Source organism: Pan troglodytes, chromosome 13 (genome assembly GCF_028858775.2).
Source record: "Pan troglodytes isolate AG18354 chromosome 13, NHGRI_mPanTro3-v2.0_pri, whole genome shotgun sequence".
NCBI classification, from domain to species: domain Eukaryota; kingdom Metazoa; phylum Chordata; class Mammalia; order Primates; family Hominidae; genus Pan; species Pan troglodytes.
In genome coordinates, this window is record NC_072411.2 from 110278889 (window position 1) to 110296489 (window position 17601).

Here is a 17601-nt window from a genome sequence, read left to right on the forward strand (position 1 = left end):
TAGACCAAGGGTAGGGCAGTGGGAACAATAATAAAATCAACGGAAAGTTGGGCTGTGCTGATCACCATGTGCCAGCAAACGTAAACAAAGTCAATGACAAAATATTCCTCCCTGAAAAACATATTTGGCCTAAATCTGAACAATTGCTGAGGTTACTGAGTTTTAATAATGTGCATGTAAACTTCAACTTAGCACATTTTATTACTCATCCTTCAGCAAACCCAGTGTTCTACATGGAAGTAAATTACAAGAATTTGCAGTTATACATTCAGTTTCCAACACACAGGACTCAGCGATGCCGGCTCCTTATTTATTTATTTATTTATTTATTTATTTATTGACAGTCTTGCTGTCGCCCAGGCTGGAGTGCAGTGGTACGATCTCCGCTCACTGCAAGCTCCGCCTCCCAGGTTCACGCCATTCTCCTGCCTCAGCCTCCCGAGTTGCTGGGACTACAGGCGCCCGCCACTACGCCCGGCTAATTTTTTGTATTTTTAGTAGAGACGGGCTTTCACGGTGTTAGCCAGGATGGTCTCCTGACCTCGTGATCCGCCCGCCTTGGCCTTCCAAAGTGCAGGGATTACAGGCGTGAGCCACCGCGCCCGGCCTGCAGGCTCCTTTTAAAGTAGCTTTATAATGGACCAGATGGTTCCAGCTCACTTTGGCGGCCTAGTTGTGATTTCAACCCTAGTGAAATGCCTGTGTTTAAACAGTAGATTTGAAATAATAGTGATTACAGAGAGAAAAAATAAGAATATGAGTTAATTTTAGTTCTGTCCTTTGTGACCTTTTGGGCTTTTGATATTTGTAATATGAAACAGTGAAACAATGCAGACTACAAAGTGAATGTATTTGATTGGCAAAAATTTCATTACAAATTTTCATTTTTACATGAAATATTGTAGTGAATTTGAATAAAATCTTTACAATTGCAATTTATTCTTGTTTTTAACATGTTGGTGTTTCGTAATTATTATCAAACTGTAATGCTATCAAACTGTAATTCATTGCTGCGACCAACCAGTATGTAGGCACAAAGTTACAAGATTTTCCTTTTATGAGAAACAAAAACAAAATACATCATTGTTATTAAAAAGCATTAATCCATATTTTCCTTTTTTGTAATGTAATAATTTTTACTAGAACAAAGTTTAATAAAATATTTTCACTTTCTGCATTTCTTTTCTGAAAGATAAACTATTATTATTGTTGTTTTACTTAATGATTTTTTTTCTGAAATTGATTTTGTTGTATAGAGAATAGGAATCTGCTGTGCCACTGGTTAAAACTATCTCCTTTTTTTTTTTTCCTTTTTTTTGAGACAGAGTCTAGCTCTGTCATCTGAGCTGGAGTGCAGTGGCATGATCTTGGCTCACTGCAACCTCCACCTCCCCAGCTCAAGTGATCCTCCCACCTCAGCCTCCCGAGTAGCTGAAACTACAGATGCACGTCACCATGCTTAGTTAATTTTTGTATTAAAACTATCTCAATTTTAGTTGATAAGTACTCATCACCATGACTTACCAGTTTATTAGTTTGTTAGAGTCCATCTCACATAATTTTTAAAGAAGAGTACAGAGGTGGCATCTTTCCAAGTGCTTTTGAATTGGAGGAGTCTTTATATTGCCTTTTCCTGAATAAAAATGTGGCTGAGTATTATTTCAACCTCATTTCTCAGCACTCTGTAAACATTGTTTCATTGCGTTCAGGTATTTTATGTGACACAAAAAGAGAAACTTGTGACAATATTAATTTTTTTCTTTGTTTTGGGATTTAATTTTTATAATGAGAAAATATGGTAGCTTTTTTTTCTTAATTCTATGGTTCAAAAATTTTGTTCAAATATGTCTAGGTGTACGTTTTTCTTGATTTTTTTTTTTTTTTTTTTTGAGACAGGGTCTCACTCTATCACCTAGGGTGGAGTGCAATGGCATGTTCGTAGCTCACTGCAGCCTCGAACTCCAGGGCTTAAGCAATCCTCCCACCTCAGCCTCTGGAGTAGGATCTGTAAGCATATGCCACCACACCTGGCTAATTTCCTTTATTTTTTTGTAGAGATAAGGTCTCACTATGTTGCCCAGTCTGGTTTTGAAGTCCTGAGATTTATTTCATCTGGAACATGTATTAGCACTTTCGATCTAGTTAAACAACTTTACTCATTCATTCATACGCATTCATTTTCTTATATCAGACTTCTATTTTACAGTGGTTCTGACTTATTTTTTTCCTAACTCAACTGAAGCACACAATACAGCCCAATTAGCAGACACTAATTACTGCAATTTAAAAGCACACCAGCCCATTGGGGCCATTCTCATCATGTGCCCACCCAGGCTGTTATCACACACTCTCATCTCCACCCTCCAGTGGAGAATCACTCTCCTCTCATATCCCTGGTGAGTGTGTCTTTCCACTGATTCTGAGTTCTTAAGAAATGTCAGTTGACTCTGTTTTTCTCTCTTTAGCCTTCATTTCTATCATCTTATCTTTATCATTCATTGTCCTTTTTTTCCCTGTATTTTGGGAAAGTTATTTAACTTGTCCTTGTCACTACAGCATCAGTTTTGCTACGCTTCCAACATTGTGGTGTTTTGTTTTGTTTTTGAGTCGGAGTCCCACTGTGTTGCCCAGGCTGGAGTGCAATGGCATGATCTTCGGCTCACTGCAACCTCCACCTCCCGGGTTCAAGCAATTCTCCTGCCTCAGCCTCCCGAGTAGCTGGGATTACAGGTGTCCACCACTATGCCCGGCTAATTTTTGTATTTTTAGTAGAGACGGGGTTTCACCATATTGGCCAGGCTGGTCTCTTGGCCAGGCTGGTCTCGAACTCCTGACCTCATGATCTGCCAGCCTCGGCCTCCCAAAGTACTAGGATTATAGGCGTGAGCCACTGTGCCCGGCCTGTTTTTTTTTTTTTTTTTAATTCCAGCACACAAGAATTTCCTTGCAATCTTTCTTCATTACATCATTCTTCCTTTAATAAAAATCTTGTGGCCAGGCATGATGGCTCATGCCTGTAATCCCAGCATTTTGGGAGGCCGAAGTGGGAAGATCGTTTGAGCTCAGGAGTTCCAGACCAGCCTGAGCAACAGAGTGAGACCCTATTTCTAAATAAAATAAAATAAAATAAAATAAGATAAAATATTAGCTGGGTGTGGTGGCTCATGCCTATAGTCCCAGCTACTTGAGAGGCTGAGAAGGGAGGAACACTTGAGCCCAGGAGTTTGAGGCTGCAATGAGCCATGATCGTGACGCTGCACTCTGTCTCAAAAAAAAAAAAAAAAAAAAAAAAAAAAGATTGTCTATGGTATGGTCTGAATGCTTGCATTCCCCAAAAATTTATATGTTGAAGTCCTAACCCTCAAGGTGATGGTATTAGGAGGTAAAAGGCCTTTGGGAGGTGATTAGGTCATGGGATGGAGTCTTCATGCATTGGATTAGTGTCTTAATAAAAGAGGCCTGAGAGAGGCCCTTCCCTCTGGCTTCTTCAGCCACGTGAGATTACAGTGAGAAGACGGCTGTCTAAAGGGAAGCAAGCAGGCCTTCACCAGACACCGAATCTGCCAGTGCCTTGATCTTGGACTTCCAAGCCTAGAGAACAATCAGAAATAAATTTCTGTTCTTTAAAAGCCACCCAGTCCATGGTGCTTTGTTAGAGTAGCCTCAACAGATGAATACATTGCATTTTTCATTTCATCCTTATGTCTTCATTTTATTCCTTTCTTTTAATAACTCATGGCCCTTCCCTTAAAAAAAAAAATAATCCGTCTTATACCTTTGGAGACTTCCAGTTCCCTGAAGTTTCCTTCTGTATTCTACAGTAGATCAATTCCTGGGGCAAGCTCTACCCTGGAACCTTCTGGAAGTTGTTTCCTTTTTCCTATTCTGCAAGTGTCTCCAAGGCTGCAGTGTTTTGCCCTCTTTACTCATCCTTGAATAAGGTAAGCTACGTCTAGACTGAAGGTTTATTATCAAACAAGCTCTTGAATCCATTCTCTGTCAAGTGGAATAATGCTGGAGCCCTCTTCTCAGACACATCCGGAGAAGAGGTCACCTCTGTAGCTGTCAGGTCAGTTTCCAGGTTTCAGCCAGCTTTCCCGTACCTGCTCTCTGGCAGCAGCTTTCACTGGTGCTCACTCCTCGATTATGCCTTGACCTAGCCCCTCCCTTTCTTCCCCTCAGAGCTAACACTATGCCAGTGTTTGTCATAATCCTCTCTTTGCTTTTATTTCCTTTCTTTCTCCCTCCCCTCCCCTCCCCTCCCATCCCGTTCCCTTCCCTTCCCTGCCCTGCCCTGCCCTTCTTTCTTCTTTTTTTTCTTTTTGAAACAGAGTTTCATTCTTGTTGCCCAGGCTGGAGTGCAGTGGTACATCTTGGCTCACTGCAACCTCCGCCTCCCCGGTTCAAGCGATTCTCTTGCCTCAGCCTCCCGAGTAGCTGGAACTACAGGTGTGCACCACCACGCCCGGCTAATTTTGTATTTTTAGTAGAGACAGGGTTTTACCATGTTGGCCAGGCTGGTCTCCTGACCTCAGGTGATCCGCCTGCCTTGGCCTCCCAAAGTGCTGGGAATACAGGCTTGAACAAATGGCGCCTGGCCTCTTTGCTTTTATTTCTATAGTTGTATCATTTATACAGCTATAGTTGTATAGTTGTATCACATCACTTAGGATGTGATAAGCATCCCTAAATAATGTAATTAGTATTTCAAGAAATTTGAATGCAAGTTTATATTTTGCTTTTTTTCTTCTTATTATTATTGTTATTTTTCTCATCATTCCTATTCAAGGAAGTTTATATCTTGGGAGGACTTGCTTCTTTCAATTTAATGTGCCAATGCCCTGCAGTCCAACAGGAAAACTCCTGCAGTTGAAGAAATTGAGTTCGTTACTCATTATAGTGAGGGGGAAGCACAGCATGGGGAAGTAGGGGGCATCTCAGTAAGAGAGTGTCAGGATATCTCAGTAAGAGACATCCTAGTAAGAGGGTGTCAGGACTCATTGTAGGATTTGGGCTCCTGTTAGGTAATTTTGGGGAGAGTTTAAGGAACAAGGACTTTGCTCTGGATTAGATACTGTCAGGAGCACTGAGTATCGCACTAAATCTTATCTAGAAGGAGGGAAGGCTAGACCAAGGCTAATGCTGTAATTGGGAAAAAAGCAGCCGTCCCTCATATTAGCTAGAATAAGAGGGTACTTAGTCATTTTTGTGGTCTGGGCAATATCCATGTTTTGTCTGTGGTCAGATGTGATTACAGAGTAATCTTGTTTTTGTCTTTCTCATGGTCACAGTGTGGCCTTATCTGGTGTTATGTTACATGAAATTACTTACTTTCAACAGGTGAACACCAATGTTTAGTTGTGAGCGGCCATCTGATAGCACGAGCACAGCTGCTGGATATTAGGGGTTGCTTTTCCTTTTTTTTTCTCAAATGTTGATGGGATTCATCCATGTCGTTACATGTAGCTATGGTTTATTCATTTTCACCACTCAGTAGTATTCTCTTGTATAGAATACTATTAAGCATTCCATATACAGTATAATACATTTGTGTGTATTACAATACAACCATTTTTATTTATTTGCTCTACTCTTGATGGACATTTGAATTGTTTGCAGTTTTGGACTATGACAAGTATGCTGCTATGAATATTCTTGTACATGTCTCGTGGTGCACATGCTCAAGGAATTCTATAGAGTATATATTTAGGAATGGAATTGCTTGGTCATAAGGATGTTACAACAGTCCCCCCCACATGTGGTTTTGCTTTCTGTGGTTTCAGTTACCCATAGTCAACATCTGAAAATAGGTGAGTACAGTACAATCAGATATTTTGAAAGAGACCAAATTCATATAACTTTTATTACAGTATATTGGTATAATTGTTCTATTTTGTTAATTGTTGTTAATCTCTTACTGTGGCTAATTTATTATTCATAGGTATGTATGTATAAGGAAAAACATAGTATACATAGGGTTCAGTACTATTCGCAGTTTCAAGCATCCACTGGGGATCTTGGAACATATCGCCTGCAGGTAAGGCCCCAGGGAACACTTTAATCTTCAACTCTTTACTGTCAAACTGTTTTTCCAAAATACTTGTTACAGTTTACCTCCCTCTCCCCATCTGCCCACTGCTTAATTGGCTGATACTTGGAGCCTAACGCAGTGCACGGAAAATTGCAAGCCCCAGAATTCACTGCTGCAGTATTCTGGGGCTTGCAATTCAGTATTCTCAGCGCTTTACTTAGGGGGACCAGAACTTTCACTGCCACATACTTTCTGCTTCATTTATAATTGGAGACTCTTGAAAAGTTTTAAATGGAGATGGGAAGGAGCCAGTAAAGAAAGAGAGATTGAGGATACAGGGGAGAGAGACAGTAATCTGCAGAGAGGGGATCTTGGTCAGGTGAGAGAGGACAAAATGGAGGCATTGGCATTTCTTCCATTGCAAAGTAAACCATAAATAATGCCTGGGTGAGCTTACAAGGAAGTCGCCACAACTGTGATTACTCTTACTAGACTTGGGATGGTCAGGGAAGGCTCTAGATAAAATGTTGTATTGAAGTTGAACTTTGAAGTCAGGCTATAATGGATATGGGCAGAAAGAAAGGGACAGGCTGATTTAGGGATAAAGCAAAAATCTCATAAAGCAAATGCTGGTGTGGAGGGTAAAGTTGTGGGAAATAATACTGGAAAGAGACTTTTTTTTTTTTTTTTTTTAAATAGAGATGGAGTCTTGCCATCTTGCCCAGGCTGATCTTGAACTCCTGGACTTGAGCGATCTTCCCACCTTGGCCTCCCAAAGTGCTGAGATTACAGGTGTGACCAACCGTGCCCTGCCTGGAAAGAAAGATTTGAACAGACCAAGGAAGGTATGAAACCTGGGCTGAGGATGAAACCATTACCTGAGGGGAATGATATGGTTTGGCTCTGTGTCCCCACCCAAATCTACCTTGAGTTGTAATAATCTCCATGTGTCAAGGGTGGGACCAGGTGGAGGTAACTGGATCATGGGATTGGTTCCCCCATGCTGTTCTCGTAATAATGAGTAAGTCTCAGGAGATCTGATGGTTTTATAAGCATCTGGCATTTCCTCTGCTTGCACTTGCTCCATTCTACCACGCTGTAAAGAAGGTGCCTGCTCATCCTTTGCCTTCTGCCATGATTATAAGTTTCCTGAGGCCTCCCCAGCAATGTGGAACTGTGAGTCAATTAAACCTCTTTCCTTTATAAATTACCCAGTCTTGGGTATTTCTTTATAGCAGAGTGAGAACAGACTAATACTGGGAGTTTGAAGGCTTTTGTGCAAGAAGGTAATGGGATAAAACCAATGTTGAATGCTAGATTGGAGTAGTCTAGACATAATGTAGTTATACTGAAAAAGAAGGGTCAGGTCTTAGACAACCTAAGAAGGGAGAATTAACATCTTAAGAAGGGAAAATTAGGTCTGTAAACTGGTTGTTTCATTTAAATAAAAGATCAGAAGGACAATTAGTCATTCAGTTTTAGATATGTTAGGTTGACCTTTGATTTTCATATCTAAAAGTGTCAGGCAAATCAAATTATGGGTTCAGCAATCTGCTTCCAGTCAGTAACAGAGACATTAGACCATGAAACATACAAAGTAAACACTAACAACTCCCTCCACTCCCATCCCTCCATTAAAAAACAAACAAACAAACAAAAAAACCCACCTCATTTTGTAGCTTTTGTTGATTTGCCTCCTAGTAACCAATCAGGAGGCAGTTCAGTACCTCTCTCTTCAAACAGTTACTTACGTATGCTCCTAGAAAGAAAAAAATAACTATGAAGCCATATTTATATAGATGTATACTTTTTAAATTTATTCAAGTGGTTTTGAATTCTGTGTCTACCACTAAGTTACTATGCAATCTCTGGCAGGTTGCTTAAACCTATTTGTGCCTCTCAGTGTCACCATCTAGAAAATGAGTGTGATGATATAAAAATATAGGGTTCCAAAGAAGATTAAGTGAGTTATTGAATGTAAAGGACTTAGAAGAGTGCCTGTCACATAGCAAAAGCTCAGTAAATATTTGTTATTTTTATTGTTTTCTTGGAGATCCTTTCATATCAGCCCATATAACTATAATATTTTTAAAAGGCTGTTTAAAGCCGGGCATGTGGCTCACGCCTGTAATCCCAGCCCTCTGGCAGGCTGAGGCGGGTGTATCATTTGAGGTCAGGAGTTTGAGACCAGTCTAGCTAACATGGTGAAACCTCGTCTCTACTAAAAATATAAAAATTAGCTGGGTGTGGTGGCATGTGCCTGTAATCCCAGCTACTCAGGAGGCTGAGAGAGAATTGCTTGAACCCAGGAGGCGAAGTTTGCAGTGAGCCAGGATCACGCCATTGCACTCCAGCCTGGGTGACAGAGTGAGACTCTGTCTCAAAAAAAAAAAAAAAAAAAAAAAAAGAAATAAAATAAAAAATAAAAGGCTGCATAATAGTCCCCAGAATGGCTAGCTCCAGATTTTCAGATTTTTCTATTATAAACGATATACTTGTACTTCTATATTGGCAAGTTTTTGCAAGTATATCCATATGGTAATTTTTTGAATTGCAGAATTAAAGGATGTGGTGTATTTAAATTTTGAAGGATATTGCTAAATTGTCCTCAAAAAAGTGTACCAATTTGCACTCCTACCAATACAGTATGAGAATGACTGTGTCTGTATTCTTAACAACATTTATTATTATCTAGCTTTGTAATATGATAACAAATTCAAATTGCTCATTGGTTTTTTTTTACATAAGCTTTTAAAAAATAACAGCTTTATTAAGATATAATTCATATGCCAGGCAGTTTACCCATTTGAAGTGCACAATTCAATGGTTTTAGTATTTCACAGAGTCGTGCAAGCATCACCACAATCAATTTTCATGACCTCCCCCCAAAACTGTATCTATTAGCAGTCATTCACCATTTTCCCTCTAGTCCCACCCCACCACGCCTTAGGTGACCACAAACCCACTTTCTGTCTCTCTGGATTTACGTATTCTGAGCATTTTATGTCATTGGAATCATAAAACATATGCTCTCGTGTCTGGCATTTTTCACTTAGCATAACGTCTTCAAGGCTCATCCATGTTGTAGCACGTGTCAGTTTTTCATTCCTTTTTATGGCTGAATAACAGTCTTTTGTATAGATATAGCACATTTTGTTTATCCATTCATCAGTTGATGAGAATTTGGGTTATTTATACTTTTTGGCAGTTATTTAATAATTCTGCTTTTTATTGCCAGATAATATTTCATTATATGGATATACTCATTACTTTTATATGCAGTTATTTAATTGTGAATGAGACAAAGATTTTAATAGATTTGACCATTTTCTTTTTGATTTGTTTTTACTTACTGAGTTGTACAAGAAGTTGTATATTAATGATTTTCTTTGCTTGCCAAATGTTGCAATATTTTTTCCACTTCGTATATATTCACATTTATTTTTCTCTTCCTTTAAGACTTTAGAATTGTGTGTCTTGCCTAGAAAGTCTTTTTATATTACGTCTGTGTAGTGTGGATATAAAAAATAAAACTAAAAAAAATGAAGAAAAAGTCTTATTATTTTATTTTACGTTTTCTTTTCTTTTTTTCTTTTTTGAGACAGGGTCTCACTCTGTTGCCCAGGCTGGAGTGCAGTGGCACAATTATAGCTCATTACAGCCTCAACTTCCTGTGTTTAAGCCATCCTCCCACCTCAGCCTCCCAAGTAGCTTGGACTATAGGTGTGCACCACCATGCCTGGCTGGTCTGCAACTCCTGAGCTCCAGCAGTCCTCCCACCTTGACCTCCCAAAGTGCTGGGATTACAGGTGTGGGCCACAGCACCCAGCCTAGAAATTATTTTTAAACTCCTGGATTATATATAAATAAACTCACCAATAAATGAACAAATTTATTTATTTATATATTTATTATATATAAATAAATTCACTCAAAACTCCTAATTATATATAAATTCACCAGTTATTTAAAAACTCCTAGATTATATACAACTCCTAGATTATATATATTTCATACTCCAGATTATATATAAATTCACCAACTATATAATCTAATATATACAATAGTAGTTCAAAACCAGTATATGTAACAAGTATAATATATGCATATAAGTATATGTGTGTGTATATATATACTTATGCGTGTGTATGTGTGTGTGTGTATATATACATATATATACACATATATACACTTACTTGTTTATATTACATTTCTCTCATCCAAGTATTAAGCAGGCCCCCAGACCTAACCCTGCTTAGCTTCTGAGATCAGATAAGATTGGGGGCATTCAGAGTGGTATGGCCATAGAGTATGTATTATATTGCTATCTTTGAATCCTCTGGAAATTTGGGAATATAAAGAGCATGGTAAAGAATCCATTTTATTTTATTTTCCATTCCTAGCCAGTTTTCTCATCACTGTCTATTGACTAATACATCTTCCCTTCTCCCATCCCTCCCCTATAAATTTGACTCATCTACCTTTTTCACACATTAAATCTGTATACGTATTTGGGTTTATTTCTGTTGATTCTCTTCTATTCCATTCTATTCTATTTAGCTATTCTATTTCTTCTCTAGAATAAGATATTTTAATTATTATAACTCCATGATACATTTTAATGTATAGTTGTATTAATTACCCTCTCACTACTCTTGTTTTTCAGAATTTTTCTAATTGCCCATTTATATGTCTTGAAGAACTTTAGTGTTATTTTTGTCAGGTTGAAAAAAATCACATTGGTGTTTTATTTGGCATATACATTGAATTTACAGATCATTTAAGGAAATCAATGTCTTTATAATGTGAATAGTCTCTCTTAATGTTGTAGGCAAAGAGGGAAAATCTGAAGAGGAAAAGGAAGAGGAGGAGGAGAAGGAGGTAGAGGAGGGGGAAGGGGGGATAAGGAAGAAAAAGAGACAATTTCCTTCATAATTCACATTCTAAAATATGACGTAAATTGCATTTCCCTCTGAATAGCACAAAACACTTTTAAAACACCATCTCAGTCTCTAAAACATCTCAGCAGTATGCAATTACTATTGCTAATTGATAGACTAAAAGTTCAAGGCACAAACTTGGCCATGTTCTTTAACTTATATAATCATTCTAAAGTGATTTCTTTTCTTTTGGGTACTTATGAAGAACTGAGTGTAAATCTTTCCTGCCTACAGGTTTTTGGCAGCCCCTGCTGGAGTAAGATTATGTAATGGATAGGGGTAATAGCTCGCATATCTATATGCAAGCAATCTAATTGACGGCGACTTTATTCTGATGTAAGCTACTTTGCGAAAATTTGGACTCTTACCCCAACTTCAACTTTTATCCCACTGTCAAAATTATTTCCAGATTATCCAAAGTGATAGGTAATAAACAGAAAAATAGATTAACACTCATTCTTAGCTTCTTAGACCTCTTAATTTTGAACAGTTTCCTTTGGAGAATTGTAAAATTAAAGGTTATTTTCCCACAATTTTTCTCCTTCTAAATATTTGGATAACGCACTAGGGTGACTAAATGGATACTTCGAGCCTACCACGAAGACGGCCAATCTGCAAAGCAAAGCTAAGAGAACAGGGAGTCCAAATGCACTTGGAGTACCTGGAAATTATACCTGGCAGCCAGCAACCTTTTGTGCTTCTTTGTTGTACTGTATTTTCTGGCAGCAGGCTTTCAAGGGTATCTTTATTTCACTGATTACTAAATTAGTGTTGGATTTAATGAGAGAGATCTGTCCTTTTATTTGTGCCTTTTTCCCTTCTTCTTCTTACTTAAAAAAAAAAAAAGGATCAGCATCACAAAAGCTTTGTACATTTCTAGTTTGCTTTTGATGATGTGACCGTTTGCTCCCATCTATCTCCATGGTAATAAGCTGTCTCTACCCCCACTTTTCGAAGCCTCAGATACTTAGGAAGCTTCAGGACTGGAGAAGAGTTGCATGTTAAAATAATGCAGAGAAACAAATTGGTCTCTGTAAATAGGCCCCATCTTCAAAGCCTTCGAATTTTCTTCAAAATGTGATCCATTTTTCTTAGCTTGAAAACAGGTGCATTTTAGATAAAATATTTGAAAGTAAATTTGCATCTCAGCAAATGCATCTCAGTAAGTGCCCCTATTCTAAAATAAGACTTGGGTAGGATTTTAAAACTGGAAGAGGCCTCAGGCTTCATTTAGTCCAAGATGCTTATTACATACTTGAGGAAACTCAGGCTCAAAGTAGTTCACGGCTTTGTATCTAATCATAACTTTGAACTGGGACTTATGCCTCCCAGCAAGGTATTCTTTCTTCTGTTACTAATATGTCAATAATAATAATTATTATGTTAAAAACAATAGCTATTTTTAGTAATAAAAGAGATAATTCACATAAGATGCTATAAAATGCCAGTAATTGTTATTATATCTGGCTAGGCAACTTTCCCAATAACAAAGGTTTTCAAAAGTTGATCTTTTAGTTTTCAAATTATGTTCTCTTAAAGACTACACTCATAGAAGTTGATATTTCTAAAAGATGATTATATATAAATATACATACACATACACATATATATTTGTAGTATATAAATAAAATATTAATAGTGATTATCTCAGTAGTGGTTAAAATTAATTTAAATGTCATTTAAAAAATAATATTCTGGTTGGGCGTGGTGGCTCATGCCTGTAATCCCAGCAGTTTGGGAGGCTGAGGCGGGCGGATCACTTGAGGCCAGGAGTTGGAGACCAGTCTGGCCTACATGGTGAAACCCCATCTCTACTAAAAATACAAAAATTAGCCAGGCATGGTGGTGGGCACTTGTAATCCCAGCTACCCGTGAGGCTGAAGCAGGAGAATCGCTTGAACCTGGGAGGAAGAGGTTGCAGTGAGCTGAAATCGCGCCACTACGCTCCAGCCTGGATGACAAAGTAAGACTGTCTCAAAAAAAAAAAAAAAAAAAAAAGTCTGTATTTTTAAATTTTCTATGTAAAACTTGTATTACTTTTCTTATAATAAAAGAAGACTATATTTTTGGAAAAAAATATTCACACATTTGATGCTTAAAATGTAAATCATTCCTTCCTGGCCCAATCCCACTGTTCTTTTCCCACAAAATTCAAAATAATTTCATTCACAGTAGCTACAGATATTCTGCCCTGCTCTATGTACTATGACTTAGTGCTGGGGACTGGAATGACTGTGTCTCCTCATCATTCACAAAATATCAGGGATTTTCACTCAGGCAGGGAGAATTGACTGCAGAACGCAAGGTGTTTTTTTGTTTTTGTTTTTTTTTCCAGTTGTCAAATGATCCTTTATTGAAATATTTTCCTTTGTGCTTCTTAACTAGTTGGGCATTCCACAACAACACTGTTGATGTCATCTATGATGTCATGAGGTTGGTGGCCATCAACATTATGGCTCACAGACTGGGCAGTCTCCAGGATCTCTTTAATGGTTCCAGAGAGTTCTCTGGGTAAAGATGGGTGCTGCATCTGTCAAGCAATGTTGACGATCTCATCAAAAGTGATATTCCCACTGTGTTTAATGTTTTTCTGTTTCTTTCTGTCTCTTGGTGGTTCCTTGAGGGCTTTGATGATCAGGGCAGAGGCAGAAGGCACTACCTCAATCTGGGCCTGTCTGTTCTGAATGGTCAGTTTCACTGTAATTCTCAGGCCCTTCCAGTCACCCATTGCCTTGGCAATGTCATCACCAGTCTTTTTTGGAGACCAGACCCAGTGGGACGATCTTGGGGGCCAGCGCAGACGTGGCACTGACTTCACCCCCAGTGAACTTCAGGTATACGACTTTGATCCCATTGGGGTCGAACTTCTGCAGCATGGTGGAGGTGGCTGGTGATGGATGAACCCAGATTCAGGATGACGGAAGAAAGTTGCACCTTGGCCTCCTCCAAGCCAAGAGCCAAAAGAACCCAAGGTCTTTATAAGGTATATCCCTCTCACAGCTTTTTGTGGACTCATGTTTTACTTATTGTTTTGTTAAAAGCAATGGCAACAAAAGCCAAAATAGACAAATGGAATCTAATTAAACTAAAGAGCTTCTGTACAGCAAAAGAAACTACCATCAGAGTAAACAGGCAACCTACAGAATGGGAGAAAATTTCTGCAATCTACCCATCTGACAAAGGACTAATATCCAGAATCTTTGAAGAACTTAAACAAATTTACAGGAAAAAATCAAACAACCCCATCAAAAAGTGGGCAAAGGATATGAACAGACAGTTTTCAAAAGAAGACATTTATGCAGCCAAAAGACACATGAAAAAATGCTCATCATCACTGGCCATCAGAGAAATGCAAATCAAAACCACAATGAGATACCATCTCACACCAGTTAGAATGGTGATCATTAAAAAGTCAGGAAACAACAGATGCTGGAGAGGATGTGGAGAAATAGGAATGCTTTTACACTGTTGGTGGGAGTATAAACTAGTTCAACCACTGTGGAAGACAGTGTGGCGATTCCTCAAGGATCTAGAACTAGAAATACCATTTGACCCAGTGATTCCATTATTGGGTATAAACCCAAAGGATTTTAAATCATGCTGCTATAAAGACACATGCACATGTATGTTTACTGCGGCACTATTCACAATAGCAAAGACTTGGAACCAACACACATGTCCATCAGTGATAGACTGGATTAAGAAAATGTGGCACATTACTATGCAGCCATAAAAAATGATGAGTTCACGTCCTTTGTAGGGACATGGATGAAGCTGGAAACCATCATTCTCAGCAAACTATCCCAAGGACAAAAAACCAAACACCGCATGTTCTCACTCACAGGTGGGAATTGAACAATGAGAACACTTGGACACAGGAAGGGGAACATCACACACCCCGGACTGTTTTGGGGTGTGGGGAGGGGGGAGGGGGGAGGGATAGCATTAGGAGATATACCTAATGTAAATGACGAGTTAATGGGTGCAGCACACCAACATGGCACATATATACATATGTAACAAACCTGCACGTTGTGCACATGTACCCTAGAACTTAAAATATAATAAAATATATATATATATTTAAAAAAAGAAAATGTGGCACATATACACCATGGAATACTATGCAGCCATAAAAATGGATGAGTTCATGTCCTTTGTAGCAACATGGATGAAGCTGGAAAGCATCATTCTGAGCAAGCTATCGCAAGGACAGAAAATCAAACACCACATGTTCTCACTCATAGGTGGGAATTGAACAATGAGAACACTTGGACACAGGGCAGGGAACATCACACACCCAGGCCTGTCGTGGGGTCGGGGGATAGGGGAGAGATAGCATTAGGAGAAATACCTAATGTAAATGACAAGTTAATGGGTGCAGCAATCAAACACGGCACATGTATACATATGTAAAAAACCTGCACGTTGTGCACATGTACCCTAGAACTTAAAGTATATATATAAAAAAAGAGCTACTTTTAAGTAAAAGAATAATAATTAATACTACTGAGAGCTTTTCACCTGAACACCTCAAAGCACTGCACATGCCTTAACCCCTTTATGGTCTCATTGAGGTATGTGTTTGCTCTTAAAGACTTTTCACAATTTCACAAGCAAAACTCAAATGATCCATTATATCTAAGAAGTCAAGGCAAACCCTCTGGGAATAAAGAGCTGCCTAGGAATAATAGTAGGGCTACCGTTTGAGACATGGTGAAAGTCCCGGGCACAGTGTCTTGTGGATGGCAGATGCTGAAAAAAGGCCCCATGTTTCCAATGCAGAGATCACAATAGGGCCTGGTTATGCCTTTGAGGCCTCAGCCCACGAGGCCCACCAGGTAACCAAAGCACTGTGATCATGCACCATCAGCCTGAATAGAGCCACTTGCAAGTTATAACTTTATCTCTGCTCCTGATCATGTGAAAAATGGCAAACAACTTTGTTTAACCTCCACTTACTTTTTTCCCTCCTTGACTATAGTTGAAATCAGCTGTATTAGGCCATTCTTGCATTGCTATAAAGAAATACCTGAGACTGGGTAATTTATAAAGGAAAGAGATTTAATTGGCTCACATTCCTGCAGGCTATACAGGAGGCATGGTGCTGGCATCTGCTTGGCTTCTGGTGAATCCTCAGGCAGCTTTTATTCATGGTGGAAGGTGAAGTGGGAGCTGGCACTTCACATGGCAAAAGCAAGAGCAAGAGAGAGAGAGTGAAGGTGGGGGTACCACACACTTTTAAATTACCAGATCTCATGAGAACTCACTATCTCCAGGACAGGTCCAAGCCATGAGAAATCTGCCCCCATGACCTTAACACCTCCTATCAGGACCCATCTCCAACACTGGGGATTACATTTCAACATGAGGTTTGGGCGAGGACATGTATCTAGATTATATCATCAACTAGATCCAAACAGCTTTTGCTATCAATGACAATATTTATTTAATCCCTCCCCCCTTTTTCTTTTGAGACAGAGTATTGCTCTGTCATCCAGGCTGGAGTGCAGTGGCGTGATCACAGCTCACTGCAACCTTTGCTTCCCAGACTCAAGCAATTCTCTAGCCTCAGCCTCCCAAGTAGCTGGGACTACAGGTGTGAGCCACCATGCTTGGCTGATTTGTGTGTTTGTCTGTGTGTGTGTAAATGGGGTTTCACTATGTTGACCAGGCTGGTCTCGAACTCCTGAACTCAAAGCAATCTGCCTACTTTGGCCTCCCAAAGTGCTGGGATTACAGGCGTGAGCCACTCCACCCAGACTATTTAATCCTTTTTGTTTGTTTGTTTGAGACAGAGTTTCGCTCTTGTTGCCCAGGCTGGAGTGCAATGGCATGGTCTCGACTCACTGCAACCTCCACCTCCCGGGTTCAAGCGATTCTCCTGCCTCGGCCTCCCGAGTAGCTTACAGGCGTGCATCACCATGCCTGGCTAATTTTGTATTTTTAGTAGAGTAGGGGTTTCTCCATGTTGGTCAAGCTGGTCTCAAACTCCCAACCTCAGGTGATCTGCCCGCCTTGGCCTCCCAAAGTGCTGGGATTACAGGCGTGAGACACCTCACCCGGCCTTATTTAATCCTTTTTATAGAAGGATAATGCTTGAGACCTTCAGAAATGATCAAATGATGATTTGCCATATCTTCTTTCACATTTAGGTTAAACACTGTCCTGGGAACAACTCTAATTGGGGATGAAAGAAGAATAGAAAAGGACAATATAACTTATGCTAGGTTATTAAAAATTAGTGGGAAGTAACCAAGTATCTTGAATAATGTGTCTAAAATAGATCTCTATGGTTTTGCCCCAAACCTGCTCCTTCTCCAATAGTCACCTCTTTTTAATATATGGTACTGGTATTCGCCCAGTTACTCAAACCAAAAACTAGAGAGCCACCCTGGGCTCTTCCTCTCCCTCCACTCCCAAATTCAGTCCATCTGTAAGTCCTGTTAGTTTGTCTTCCAAAAAAATTCCCACATTCTTCCACTTTGCTTCTTTTTTTGTCCTCTGTGGTCCCCTGGTCCAAGCCCCTGTCATCTGTCACATGATCAGCACAGTGACTTCTGACCAGCCTCCCCCTTTCCCCCTCACTACAGTCCATTTTCTCCATGGCAGCCAAATTTAAAGATCACA

The 17601-nt window shown here is 39.4% G+C and overlaps 1 pseudogene; it reads right to left on the reverse strand.

Annotated features, from left to right (window-relative positions):
* Positions 1 to 13348: 13348 nt before the first annotated feature.
* LOC107973672 (large ribosomal subunit protein uL11-like) lies at positions 13349 to 16074 on the reverse strand (annotated as a pseudogene).
* Positions 16075 to 17601: the final 1527 nt, after the last annotated feature.